Source organism: Mobula hypostoma, unplaced genomic scaffold (assembly GCF_963921235.1).
Source record: "Mobula hypostoma unplaced genomic scaffold, sMobHyp1.1 scaffold_192, whole genome shotgun sequence".
Taxonomy (NCBI): Eukaryota; Metazoa; Chordata; class Chondrichthyes; order Myliobatiformes; family Myliobatidae; genus Mobula; species Mobula hypostoma.
In genome coordinates, this window is record NW_026948212.1 from 22,078 (window position 1) to 36,998 (window position 14,921).

Consider the following 14,921-nt stretch of genomic DNA (forward strand, 5'->3'; position numbering starts at 1 on the left):
GGGTATTATGGGGTGCAACCCAAAACTCTTTGTTGATTGTTTATATTTGTTTCATTTGATCTGTTCTTGATTCTGGCTGTGTGGCTCAAGGATCAGCTTCATCTTCAACTTTATTCTCTTTGGACGTGATACCAGCACACGCTTTAAGATTGTGTTGTGGTGCAGAAAGGTCGTCTCCTGTTTCGGCTTTACTGGTTGAACTGGGACAATTGCCCTCACAATGACAGAGGGTGAAGTTGCTGTTAACATACTGGATTAATTTGAGGGGTAAGGAAATATCATCATGTTAAAGGTGTGCTGAGGACTGTTGGGAACATCACAAGAGGAATGTTTTTAGTTTTGGGTGGCTGGGAATATGGGTGTATTGGGCGATACAACATGTCCCACTGTAGCTTTCTCTGTAGCACCACCTTGTTTTTTCCCAATGACTTCAGTTAATTTTAGGTAACACAATAGGATTATGTTCTGCCTGAGAGTCTGCTGGTTCATCGGTATACTAATGAAAGTTATCATCATATGGTAACCATTTTTACAGATGGATGAAATGATAATTTAACTGGGAATGTTGGTGTGGCTGTTTTCTTTCTTTGTGTCTCAATTGCAGGTAATGATAAAGAAATAACTTGCCAGCCACTAATCAGTATATGAAGCATAATTCATTGACATCCTTTTAGGCTTACAGTGGGTGGAGGAAATTGGTCCTTGCAAATTTGTAATTTGTTCAGAATCCTTTTCGGTTTTGATAAGACTTAAAACAGGTCATTCCAGCAGTAGGTCAAATTTACTGTTAGAAACTCATCAAACAGTATTTCATATACAAAGTTTGGTTCATATGTCTGCACATTATGGACCCTGCACATCGCACTGTTGAGGGAAATGATCAGGGTGACTGTTTAGCAAAAAAACCTGTTAAAAATTCAACTGTGGATATAGACCTTCCACTGAGCAAATCAGAAACTAAGGTTAGGAATTAGTGGCTTATGGCAAGATCTCTAGGATAATGAACATAAAGACAGACACCTTTACAGAATACATAAACCTGATGGGTTTATAGAAAAAGGCCTTAAAACAAAAAGGGTAGGAATTATATTGACACAGCTTAGAATTGCCCACACTATGCTTAATTATACCTTGTATATAATTGGAAGACATCATGCTGTGTCATGTACATTTTGAGATTATGAAACTGTTAAACACACACTATTTCAGTGTGATGCATATGAGGCTAAAAAATCAATTGCGGTCTTAGTAACAATCTTTGTGGGGTAGATCGTTTTCAGATAAAAACTTTATCAATTTCTGGGAATAACTTTAAGTTAATTCACAGTATTTAGTGGGGAAAGGCATGTAATAATGGTAATGTCACAACTGTAATCAGGGATTTCAATATCCAAGGGGATTGGGAAAAATCAGGTTGGAGTCGGATCACAAGAGAGGGAATTTGTTGAATGCCTACAAGACGGCTTTGCAGAGCAGCTTGTGCTTGGGCCGACTTGGGGAAAGGTCATCCTTCATTGGGTGTTGTATAATCACCCTGACCTTATTCAGGAGCTTAAAGTAAAGGAACCCGTCAGAGGCAGTGATCATAATATAATTGAATTCATACTGCATTTTCATAGGGAGAAGCCTAAGTCACGTATATCAGTCTCACAATGGAATAAAGGGAATTACAGAGGCATGAGAGAGGAACTTGCCCAGGTGAATTGGAGGAGAATACTGGTGGGATGACGGTGAGCAGAGGTGGCTGAAGCAACTGGGAATAGTTTGCAAGGTGCAGGATAGACATGTCCCACAGAAGAAGTTCTTTCTTTCTTTCTTTTTAAATCTATTTATTAATTTTCCAAAATTATAAACAGAATAACAATATTGATACAGAGAGATTGGAATAATCTTATTGTTGATAATCATGTACAAAAAAGATTTCAAATAATAAAGGTATAATAGATTCCAAACTCTTAATATAATTAATCATAGAGAAGAAAGAAATAAAAAGAAAAAAAAATACAAAGAACCCCCCCCCAAAAAAAAAACAAAAAGGAAACAACTAATATCTAAACCCCCCAAAAAAGCAAACGGGACAAAACAAGGCAAGACCAATATCTTAAATCGAACATGTTCAGTGATATCATCAACTCCGCTCCTCTATTCATATATTTTAAATTAATGAGAAGGATTCGGAAAGGTCAAATTACATCAGATGAAAATGTTGCATAAATGGTTTCCAAGTCTCTTCAAATGTAACCGAAGGATAGAAATGTCACTTCTGATTTTTTTTTTCTAAATTTAAACATGATATAGTTTGGGAAAACCATTGAAATGTGGTAGGAGGATTGGTCTCCTTCCAGTTCAATAAAATGGATAATCTGGCCATTAAAGTAACAAATGCGATCATCCGACAGGCTGAAGAGGATAAAAGTCTATGTTCTATCATTGGCAAACCAAAAATTGCTGTAATAGGATGAGGTTGTAAATCAAAACGCAAAACTGTTGAAATAATATCAAAAATACCTTTCCAGAAATTTTCCAAAAGAGGACAGGACCAAAACATATGAGTTAAGGAAGCCACCTCAGAGTGACATCTGTCACAAGTAGGGTTTATATTCGAATAAAAATGGGCTAATCTATCTTTAGACATATGGGTCCTATGCACTACTTTAAATTGTACTAGCGTATGTTTGGCACATAGAAGACGTTCTCAAATGGCGGGTGTAGGCACCCGTGGTTGATAAGGGAAGTTTAGGACTGCGTACAACCTGAGGAAATGGCATGCAAGGTAGCAAAAGTGAGTGAAATGCTCGATTATTGGATGTTTTGAAAATCCAACAAAAGGCAACTAAAAAGTGATAAGAATGCTAAAGAAGAAATATGAAGCAAACTAGCCAATAATATAAAGCAGGACAGTCAGAGTTTTTCCCCAGTTAAATAAGGAGTGAAAGGGAGATGAGAGTTGATATTAGACCACTGGAAAATAATACTGGTGAGGTCGTAATGGGGGACAAAGAAATGGCAGATGAACTTAATGAATACTTTGCAACAATTTTCACTGTGGAAGACACAGCAGGATTGAGTAATTGGATTGAGTAACAGGATTGACTTTGCTGTTACAAAGGAAATAGTGCTGGACAAACTCAAAGGTCTTAAGGTGGATAAGTCACCTGGAGTAGTTGGACTACATCCCAGAGTACTGAGGGATGTTGAAGAGATAATAGATGCATTGCTCACTATCTTTCAAGGATCACTTGATTCTGGCATGGTCCAGGAGGACTGGAAAATAGAAAATTGCACTCTCTAAGAAGGGAGGAAGGCAAAAGAAAGGAAATTATAGGCCAGTTAGCCTGACCTCAGTGGTAGAGAAAGTATTGTAGTCTTTATCGAAGTTGGGTTTTCAAGGTATTTGGAGAATAATGATAAAATAAGTCAATGTCAGCATGATTTCTGTGAAGGAAAACCGTGCCTAACAAACATTTAGAGGTCTTTGAGGAAGTGAAGAGGAGGGTGGACAAATGAGAGGCAGTGGATATCATTTACTTGGATTTTCAGAAGGCCTTTGATAAGGTACCACACACGAGGCTGCTGAATACGATAAAATCCTATGGTATTACAGGAAAGATACTGGCATGGACAGCGGAATGGCTGACAGGCAGGGGGCAGCGAGTGGGAATCAATAGTGCTTTTTCAGGTTGGCTGCCAGTGACGAGTGGTGTTCCTCAGGGGTCAGTATTGGGACTGCCACATTGTCAATGATTTAGATAATATAATTGATGGCTTTGTGGCGAAGTTTGTGGATGTTGTAAAGATAGGTGGAGGGGTAGGTAGTGCTGAGGAAGCAATGCGATTGCAGCAGGATTAGACAAATTGGAGGAATGGTTAAAAAGGTGGCAGATTGAATACAGTGTTGGGAAATATATGATCATGCATTTTGGTGTCAAGGTATAATATTGCTCAGTATTATTTAAATAGACAGAAAATTCACAGGTGCCGGGGGCTTAGGAGTTCTCCTGCAAGAGTCCCAGAAAGTTATTTCACATTTTCAGTCTGTGGTAAAGAAGGGAAATGCAATGTTGGCTTTTCTTTGAAGGGGAATAGAATATTTAAGCAAGGAGATAATGTTGAGCCTTTATAAGAAAAAAGTTAGGCTGTACGTGCAGGTTAATCAACGTTTTAGGTCCCATATCTCAGAAAGGAAGGCGGGATCTCATTGAAACCTACCGAGTGTTGAAAGGACTAGATAGGGTGGATGTGGAGAGGTTGTTTCATGTGGTGGGGATAGCCAGACTAGAGGACACAGTCTCAACATTCAGGGGAGACCTTTTCAACAGAGGTCAGGAGGAATATTTTTAGCCAGAGAGTAGTGACCCTGTGGAATACTCTATCACAGACTGCGGTGGAGGCCAAGTCTGTGGGTATATTTAAGGAGGAGGTTGATCATTTCCTGATCGATCAGGCCATCAAAGGACATGGTGAGAAGGCAGGTGTATGGTGTTGAGTGCGATCCGGGATCAGCCCTGATGGAACGGCGGAGCGGAGTCGATGGGCTGAACGGCCTAATTCTGCTCCTGTGTGTTATGGTCTGACCAAGATTCACCCTGACCCCCCTTTTCCAGTCAGCACTACCCGCACCTGTCCCATTTAACCTGTTTAAGTGCGGGTGACTTTAGGACCCGGGGGAGCTCAGGACCCGCCGCCCCGCGGCTGCTGCTGAATCCGCGGTGTTTCTGTTCCGTTGTCGGATGCGGTGAACGAGTTAAAATTAACGGATCGATAATTCTCATCTCGTGTTTATTTCACTCTCAGCACATTTATATTTACAGGGACTTTACTCCTGACGCCGGTCCCGGGACCCGATCCGTTTACAGAACCCGGAGTGGAACCGGAGCAGATTCTCAGCCACTGGTTTCCATCCCCAATCCGGAAGAGAGGATAAAGTTTCTCCGTGAATTTATTCCCAGTGAAGGTGTGGAGATGGGACTTGGTCTCCGCATTGTAAAATGAAACTGTCCCGGACTGGTAACTGAGATAAACTCCCACCCTCCCGGGGATGGGACCGGCAGGGAGACGGGACTCAGGGGAGGGGAGAAAACTGATCACGTCACAATCCCGATGTAACACGTCACCATCCCGCCCGATGATCCAGAATCCGGTCTCCGGACTCAGTCTGAACCATCCCTTCCTCTCCACAGACTCTGCGGCGACTCCCAGACACCAGACCCAATTCCCCGTCACCTCCACCTCCCAGTAATGTCTCCCCGATGTGAATTCCTCCGATCCCAGCACACAAGCCCAGTTTGTGAATCTCTTCCCGGTGTCAGGGAGATCCCTCCGGGTCCAGTTCCGTCTCACACTCTTCCGATCCTCAGACACCTCGAGATAAGGACTCGCCGTTTCCACATCCAGGGTGACAGAGACTGGGGGGAGAAGCAGAGAATTAGAGAGTCCCCGGGGATCGGGGGTAGACTCGGGCAGTGCAGCCCCGGGGATCGGGGGGAGACTCGGGCAACGTGGCCCCGGGGATCGGGGGGAGACTCGGGCAGCGCGGCCCCGGGGATCGGGGGGAGACTCGGGCAGCGCGGTCCCGGGGATCGGGGGAAAGGCCGCTGGGCCTCAGGCGCAGTCGGGTGGCCGACATGAACCTTTCCCGTGGTTTGACCCAACGAAAGCGGATGGACAACTAATGTCTCCCCAGGGGTTTCCGCTGGACGGAGAGCGGAGATTTCCCGATCAAACAGACAGAAAATGCTGGAGGAACCGAGCGGGTCGGGCAGCATGTGTGGAGAGAGATGGACAGTCTACGTTTCAGGTCGACATCTTCCCTCAAGAACAGAAATAAATAGGGGAGATAGACAGCAGTTTAGCTTAGTTTAGTTTTTTTTCCCTCTTTATAAAATATCTTTTTTTCTTTTTCATGGTTGTTACGAAGAGATTGGGAGGCTAAACTACATTTGATGCTTGGAATCTGTGCTTGAACATGCTAACCGTTATGAATGTAATCCCGATCTCTTTGTATCGTTATTATTATTGTTTAATAATTTTGAAACTTAATAAAAATATTGACAAAGAAAGAAAGACAGAGGAAACGAGTGCGAGAAAGGGGTGGATTAAGATGGGAAGGGGGTGGGTGAATGGATTTAAACAGGAGGTCACAGAGGCTCTTCGGCCCAACTTGTTCGTGCCGACCAATTTTCTTTAATGAGCGAGTCCCATTTGTCTATTATTCCCTTCCACCTTTCTTATCCACGTACCTGGCAAGATGAATTTTGAAACATTGTCACTGTACCCACTTCTACAGTTGATCAAGGGCCTGGTGTATACAGAGAAAACCCTCTTCCCTGTCCACTATACCATGAATTGTAGTGTCATGAGCAAAGCTACTAACGATGTCACCTACAGTATCATACAAATCATTAATAGGAATGACAAACAACCGCGGCCCCAGCACTGACCTCTGCAGGTCACAGGCCTCCAGTCCTCTGTGCTTAAGAGACACTTGGACAGACACTTCAACAGGCAGGGCACAGAAGGAGACTGACCTAATGCCGGCCAATGGGATGAACGTAGATGGGTAAATTAGTCAGCACAGAGGTGATGGGTTGAAGGGCACATTTTTATGCTGTACGACAAAGGGCTTTGTGATTTTAACTGAACTGAATAACTGAGACCCCCCCCCCCCCCGCCACGGGTGCAGACAATTCCAAACTGACCCTTGACTTCTCAGACAGGGGAAACCTCCTCCCTGTATCCTGCCTGTTGAGCCCCGAAATAATTTTGTGTATCCCTGAGATCTCCTCTCATTCTTCTGAACAGGGAACAGAGAACATAGAACAGTACAGCACAGGAACAGGCCCTTCATTCAATGTTAACATTCATTTGTGAGTGTGAAGTGTGAAGTGGTGGAGGGTGAAGGTTCGAGACAGTAAAGGAGGTGATAATGGGAAACAGCAGGGGAGAGATAAACGGCAGATTGAACCAGAACCAGGTGGGGGAGGGGTGGAAAGCCTGTGGGTGAACTCTGTGTGTAGACGTAACAAGAAGGTAGCAGGGGACAAAGATGGAGATGAGGATTCCTTTGCCCCCTTTCCCACAATCTCATCACCCGCAGCCCCTCAAGAGGAAAGGGGAGGAATTTTCAGGGACACTTAAGCAACACAGGACCTGATAAAGTGTTTCAGTCTGAACTGTCGACTATTTACTCTTTTCTTTTGATGTTTCCTGACCTACTGAGTTCCTCCATCATTTTGGGTTTGTTGCTGTGTTTTAAATATACTCAATTATTAGCCTCCACAGTTGCCTGTGGCAGATTCACTATCCCGTGGATAAAGGAATTCCTCTTCTTCTCTGTTCTAAATGGGCATTCTCTAGTCAGAGGCTGTGCCTTCTGTTCTCGACCCACCCACTATAGGAAACATCCTCCCGACATCATCTCTCTTCAGATAGGTTTCAGAGAGATCAGGCCAAGACCCTTCATCAGGACCTGTGTTGCTTGGGGAACAGCATCTGCAGATTTTCTGTGTTTCATATTTAAAGCAGAAGTTAATAGGTTCTTCATTAGACAAGGTGTCAAAAGTTATGGGGAGGAGGTAGGAGAATAGTGTTGAGAGGGATAGTAAATCAGCCATTCTTCTAAACTCCAGTGAGTACAGGCCCAGAACCATCAAACACTCCTCATATGTGAACCCTTTCATTCAGGGAAACATGCTCGTGAACCTCTCCAATGCCAGCACATCTTGTCCTATATAAGGGACCCAAAGCTGCTCACAATACTCCAAGTGTGGTCTGACAAATACCTTATAAAACATCAGCATTACATCCTTGTTCCTACAATCTAATTCTGATGAATGAAAGCAAACAATGAGTTTGCCGATCTTACCACTGACTCAAACTAAAAGTTAACCTTTAGGGAATCCTGCACAAGGACACCCAAGTCCCTTTGCATCTCAGAATTTTGAATTTTCCCTGTTAACAAAATGTTCCATGCCTTTATTCCTTCTACTAAATGCACGTGCGACTTCGCTACTCGATAATCCATCTATCACTTCTTTGCCCATTTTCCTGATCTGTCTTCCACAGCACTACCTGCCCATTCACCTTTTTTCATATCCGCTGGAAACCTGGACACAAAGGCATCAATACTGTTTGAAATCTTTCTTTGTTTGTCTTGGCTTTGTACTCCTTGAAGTATTCCAACAGATTTGTCGGGCAAAATTTCTCCTTAAAGGAATTCATGCTGTCTTTGGTCTATTTTATCATGTGCCTCCATGTACCCAAAAGCTCGTCCTTAGTACTGGACTCCAATATCTACCCAGTCACACCACATCCAGACTAACACACCGATAATTTCTCTTCCTCATCTGCTCTCCCTTCTTAAAGAGTGAAGTGACCTTTGCAGTTTTCCAGTCGTCTCGAATGATCCAGAACCTAGTGATTCTTGAAAGATCATTACTAATGCCTCCACATTCTCCTCAGCTGCCTCCTTTAGAACACACCGGTGTAGTCCAACTGGTTCAGGGGATTTATTTACCTTCAGACCTTTCATCCTCCCACGTACTTTCCCCTTAGTAATAGCAACAACACTCATTTCTGTCCCCTGACACTCACATTTCTGACAAACTTCTTGTACAGTATCTTCCAGTGAGGATGGACACAAAATACTAAATAGATACCACGGCTATGTCTCTGTCTCCCATTCCTACCTCTCAGGCGTCATTTTCTCGGGGTCCAATAGCCACTCTCACCTGGCTTTTACTCTTTACATTTTTGTGTTCTCTTTTTCATTGTTGGCTTGATTTCCCTCATATCTTTTCTCTTCTGATTGTATTTTTGTTACTTTCTCTTGGTTTTCAAAACGTTCTCTACTCTCCAACATCCTGCTAATTTTTGCAACATTGTATGCCCTCTCTTTGGCTTTCATTCTGCCTGTGACTTCCCTTGTCAAACACAGTTACCTCATCCTCCCTTTGGAATATTTCTTCATATTCGAGACGTGTCGATCCCGTGCCTTCCGAACTGCCCCCAGAAACTCCAACCGTTGCTATTCTACCATCATCCCTGTTGTTGTTCATTTCCAACCTACTTTGGTTAGCTCCTCCCTTTGGTGCATTCAAATATAACACCTTCAGTCCTGTATTCATCAGCCTATTCGACGCTGTCCTCATGAGCTGAAGCAAGGTCTTTGATGTTGATGATAGACCACTGTGGGGGTATTGTCTGCATTTTTGCTGCCCCGACTCTGGAAGGGGTACGATTACACTGGACAGGAAGCTTCAGGGTGGGGAGAGTGGGGTTACAAGGACTGGGAGGCTCGGGTTAAAAGAGAGAGAGATTGGATGTGCTCGGGCTAATTCCCTGTAGTGTAGGATGTTGAGAAATGACCCCTTATCCAACTCTATAAAACCATAAGGGGCCTGGATAAAGTGAGAATCTTTTTACCCAGGAGATAAGAGTAGAGAACCAGAGGGCTTAGATTTAAGATGAAAGGTGATCTATGGGGTAACTTTCTCAAAGAAAGGGAGAGGGAAGTGGGCAGATGGAATTTGCTGTTAGCGGAAGCTGTAGAAACAGGAGTAATTAAAATATTTTAAAATACATTTAGACAGTACACAGAGGGATATGGGACAAACACTCACAAATGGAACATGCTCAGGAAGACATCTTAGTCTAGCAGATGGATGAAGTGGGCCGTGGGTACAACATCCGTCAAACCCTCCCAGATCATCCTCCTGAGCAATCTCACCCTGGAGTCTGTCTGTGAACTGTTGATGTGACGTCACGTCAGAGGGCAGCTCAGTGCACAGAACAGACATACTGTGTAAAGACGGCAGATTTCATTCCGGAATAGGAATTTAAGCTGTCTCTTTGACTGTGTTTCACACTCTGATGGTCTCTGTGTGTTATGGTGTTATTTGCTTTCACATCCTACAATATCATAAAATCAGTATTAATTTCCCAGCTCCTGTGGTAGGATTCAAACTCATGTCTTGGCGTGTTAGTGCAGTGGCCTGGGATCAGGACACAGTGGTTCATCTGCCAGTCCCGTGTATTGGTTGTATTGTGACCCTGTGCTGGTGTGTTCAGGGGTCTGACATCTCCAGCTGACCATGTGACAGTGACGCCCCCCAGTCGGTGGAGTTGATGTGGAATAAGCTTCAGTTCCCCTTCAGCCCGTTATTACAGCCAATCTTTGCCTTGAATTATAACAATTGTGTTTCATAAACAAGGAGAAATGAATCTTTGTAAGTTTTACCTCGATTAATGGCATCAAGTGTTTCTCTCAACACTGTGTTCAACAAATAGAGGTGATCGAATTTTTCCACTGGTAGGGTTTCATCTGTCACTGACAATTCCTGGAAATCGTCATTAATCCTGTAAATATTAAACTGATGGTTATAAACTGTTCTTCTGAACTATTTTACAAATCCATCCAGGGTTTCAGGAAACAGCAGGTCCTACCTTTTCTTCCGACGTGCTTCCTCCTGAAATAAATAAAGCACAAATCTGATTAGACTTGGACTTACATCCTGCATTTTATCCAAACCATTACAAGGTGTTGAAAATTCCCACTCCTGCAGTCACTCACACACACGAACAATACAGAACCACGGGGTAAATTACAGGAAAGGTTTCTGAAAGCTAGGCCACTACTGAGAGGATGAAACTTGCAAGGAAGACAGGACAGGTTGTGTATTTTCATCTGGATGAGGGGTTAGGATGAGGAATTCAAATCAGTGATGGACTTGATAATAAATCCGATAAGAAATTTAGTGAAGAGGATGTGGAACTCACTGGCACAGGAGTGGTTGAAGCGGAACAGCAGAGATTGAATGTCATGGGTAAACTAGATAAACAGATGAGGGACGGTGAAGTTCAGAGCACTGTCGCTGGGCGTGGTGAGTAGGTGGGAGGAGGCTTGCGAAGTAGGGAAATGGATAGAAGATGGACCGAATGGCCTGTTTATGATGGAAAATTGGATACAATCCCGTGTGAAACTTATCTGAAAAAGTAGAGTCGGTGAATGTTTCTGTAATCTGACGGAAACTGGATATAGCGGATAAATCTGACGTGTGGGTCACATTCTTTGTTCTCAGTGATTGACAGAGAGACCCTCACACCCACTGCACCAGACACACTCACAGTCTGTGACTGGAACTGTGTGTCAATGTGAGATTTAGAGAATATTTAATGTGATCATCAAGGACACAATAAGCTGCTCTGCGTTGTAATCAGAGTAAATCATTTCGGAGAAGATTGGATTCTGTCCTGGGATGTACAGAAGTTGTGGAAGTCCAGTTTTGGGACAATAGCAGCACTGAATAGTTGTATCAATTGTCTGGTGAGACAGTTTACTGCAGTTAGTAAATGTGTGTAGGAGCAACGCATCTGTTTTCTGTCTTCATTGTATTCTGAGTTACATGGTTATTATGGTAACTAGTCACGTGAGTGGGGTGTGGTAAAAGGAAAAGGTGAGGTATTAGTACTTTGTTCTGGGCTGTTTTGAGCTGCGGACAGATGGATGGCATACCTTTTACTGACAAATTCGTTGCAGTTTAATTTACGATTACTTACGCTAAAGTTTCATCGCTTCAAGATTGCATGTTGCTAATGAAGGACTGAATACATATCTTCGACATTTTGGAACATGATTATTGGAGTGATCGGAAGGTGCAACATACAAGTATAACAATCTGTGCGAGGTCGCCAGCAGCGGCAATTGATTTGTTAGAAATGGTCACTGTTTACTTCAAATACACCACTGTCCATTTAGTGTCCTTTGACAGAAATAAATTGAAATATAATTCCTCACCTTGAGAAATATCACACTGTCTTTTTGATCCATCTGTTCCTTTATCTTTGAGATTTCCTCCTGAATAATCCTTATATTCTTTTGTATCTCTCGAAGATTTTTCTCCATTGGATTCAGAATCCTCTCCTCTTCTTTCCTGAGATCCCTGAGTAAGCTCTGCTCTTTCTCAGTGATGATCTGGCGCAGTTCAGCAAACTGGGATGTGATGTGGGTCTGAACGCTGTGTGACTGTTCCTGTCGAATGAAAGGTGATAAATTTACTGTATTGCTGTGTTGTATTTTCCTATGACATTAAGGTGACCATTCGGTCCATTGAAGACCATGCTAGTTCTGAGAGCAATCCAGTCAACCCCATTCCCTCACGTTTTCCTGAAACCTATTCTCCCTCAATGACCCATTAACTCCCACCCGATTCACATACAGCATCCCCAAACCTCACAGGGTTAATTGTAATTAACTATTTTTCCAGCATGTCCTTGGGATGTGTCTGAAACTGTTGCGGTCACAGGGAGATCATGCAAACTCCACACAGACAGCCTCAGGGGTCAGGACCGAAACCAGGTCACTGGAGCTGCTCGGCTATTCTGCTTTAAAGGGAGCAAAACTATGCAGTAATCTCAGAAATTCCGCTCAGGAAGCCTCACCCGAACTCCGGAAATCTTCTCTTTCTGTTGCTGCTCCTTTTCCTGGAAGTCTGATTTCTTTTTTGTGAGAGAGTCTAAGGAAGATTTCAACTGATCCTGGAAGTCAGAGAGCGATGGAAGTCGAAGCAAAGATACAACAAAATAAACAGGCGATCAAACCGATTATCACACACAAAATGCTGGAGGAACTCAATGAGTCAGGCAGCATCTATGCAGGGGAAATAAACGGTCGGTATTTCGGGATGTGACCCTTCATTAGGACTGGGAAGGAATGGGGCAGAAGCCAGAATAAAAAGGTTGGGGAAGAGAACCAGCTGACAGGTGACGGGTGAGACAACGTGAGGGGGGACGTGGGGGAAGTGATGAAGTGAGAAGCTGAGAGGACACAGGTGGAAGAGGAAAAGAGCTGAAGGAGGATTCTGATACGAGAAGACAATCGACCATGGAAGAAACGGGAGGAACTGGGGCTGTTTGGGGCCTGAATGGTGGCGAGGGAGGAGGTGTAGGAGTAGCACTTGCCCCGCTTGCGGGAGTCAGTGCCAGGAGGGAGATCAGTGGAGAAGAGCGGGTGGATAAGGGAGTTACGTAGAGAACGATGCCCGCAAAGAGCGGAGAGTTGTGAGGAGGGGTGGGGTTTGTCTGAGGGAGGGAAAGATATACTTGGTGGTAGAATCCCGTCGGGGATAGTGAAAGGTGTGGAGAATCCGTTGGTTATTGAAGCTCCTGTGGTGATCCGGTGGAGAAAGAATCAAATTCTGTTTAGTTTTACCTTATAGATTTTAACAGCTTCTTCAATCGGCATGAAGCGGTGCTCTCTGCGTTCCTGCGCATCTCTACAGACCAGACAGATCAGTGTCTTGTCCGTTTCACAAAACAGCTTCAGTTCTTCCTGATGTTCCTCGCAGTGAAGTTTACTTTCCTTCCCTTTCGGATTCAGCTTTAGATTTCGAGCTTTTTCAGCCAGATTTGCTAAGGCCCGATTGACCCTGAGGGTGCGGTCAGCAAACACCTCTCTACATTCCGGGCAGGAGTTTCTCTTCTCCCTTTCCCAACACCGTGTGATACAAGAGCGACAGAAGTTGTGCCCACACTCCAGTATAACCGGATCGGTGAAAAAATCCAGGCAGACGGGACAAATTACCTCCTCGGTCCAGCTCTCGGACGGTCCTTTCGATGCCATGTTAACTGCTAGCACTTCCTGATTCAGAATGCTTTCACATTCGGGGAGCTGCTGATCCCCTGCAGTACCGCGATTGTCCACTACACGCGCTGCAGTACCAGGGAATGAATATTATGCAGCTGTTCCGTGTTCGGTGGGAAGAGTTCGCGGTAATGTCAATATCAGGGTGGGTTCAGAAACGCATCAAACAGGTCGAAAATAAAAACTAGGCCATGGACTTGTTGCTAGGTATACATGGAGAGGTGGTAAATTGGATTAGACATTGGCTCAATGGAAGAAGCCAAAGAGTGGTAGTAGAGAATTGCTTCTGCGAGTGGAGGCCCGTGACTAGTGGTGTGCCACAGGGATCAGTGCTGGGTCCATCGTTATTTGTCATCTATATCAATGAGCTGGATGATAATGTGGTAAATTGGATCAGCAAATTTGCTGATGATACAAAGATTGGAGGTGTAGTAGACAGTGAGGAAGGTTTTCAGAGCCTGCAGAGGGACTTGGACCAGCTGGAAAAATGGGCTGAAAAATGGCAGATGGAATTCAATACAGACAAGTGTGAGGTATTGTACGTTGGAAGGACAAACTAAGGTGAACATACAGGGTTAATGGCAAGGCACTGAGGAGTGCAGTAGAACAGAGGGATCTGGGAATACAGATACAAAATTCCCTGAAAGTGGCGTCACAGGTAGATAGGGTCGTAAAGAGAGCTTTTGGTACATTGGCCTTTATTAATCAAAGTATTGAGTCTAAGAGCTGGAATGTTATGATGAGATTGTATAAACATAGAAACATAGAAACATAGAAAATAGGTGCAGGAGTAGGCCATTCGGCCCCTCCAGCCTGCACCGCCATTTATTATGATCATGGCAGATCATCCAACTCAGAAACCTGCACCAGCCTTCCTGCCATACCCCCTGATCCCCGTAGCCACAAGGGCCATATCTAACTCCCTCTTAAATATAGCCAATAAACTGGCCTCAACTGTTTCCTGTGGCAGAGAATTCCACAGATTCACCACTCTCTGTGTGAAGAAGTTTTTCCTAATCTCAGTCCTAAAAGGCTTCCCCCTTATCCTCAAACTTTGACACCTCGTTCTGGACTTCCCCAACATCGGGAACAATCTTCCTGCATCTAGCCTGTCCAATCCCTTTAGGATTTTATACGTTTCAATCAGATTCCCCCTCAATCTTCTAAATTCCAACGAGTACAGGCCTAGTTCATCCAGTCTTTCTTCATATGAAAGTCCTGCCATCCCAGGAATCAATCTGGTGAACCTTCTTTGTACTCCCTCTATGGCAAGGATGTCTTT

General features: G+C 44.0%; 1 pseudogene; it reads right to left on the minus strand.

The window, feature by feature from the left end:
- Positions 1–2,072: 2,072 nt before the first annotated feature.
- Positions 2,073–14,594, minus strand: LOC134341874 (zinc-binding protein A33-like; annotated as a pseudogene).
- Positions 14,595–14,921: the final 327 nt, after the last annotated feature.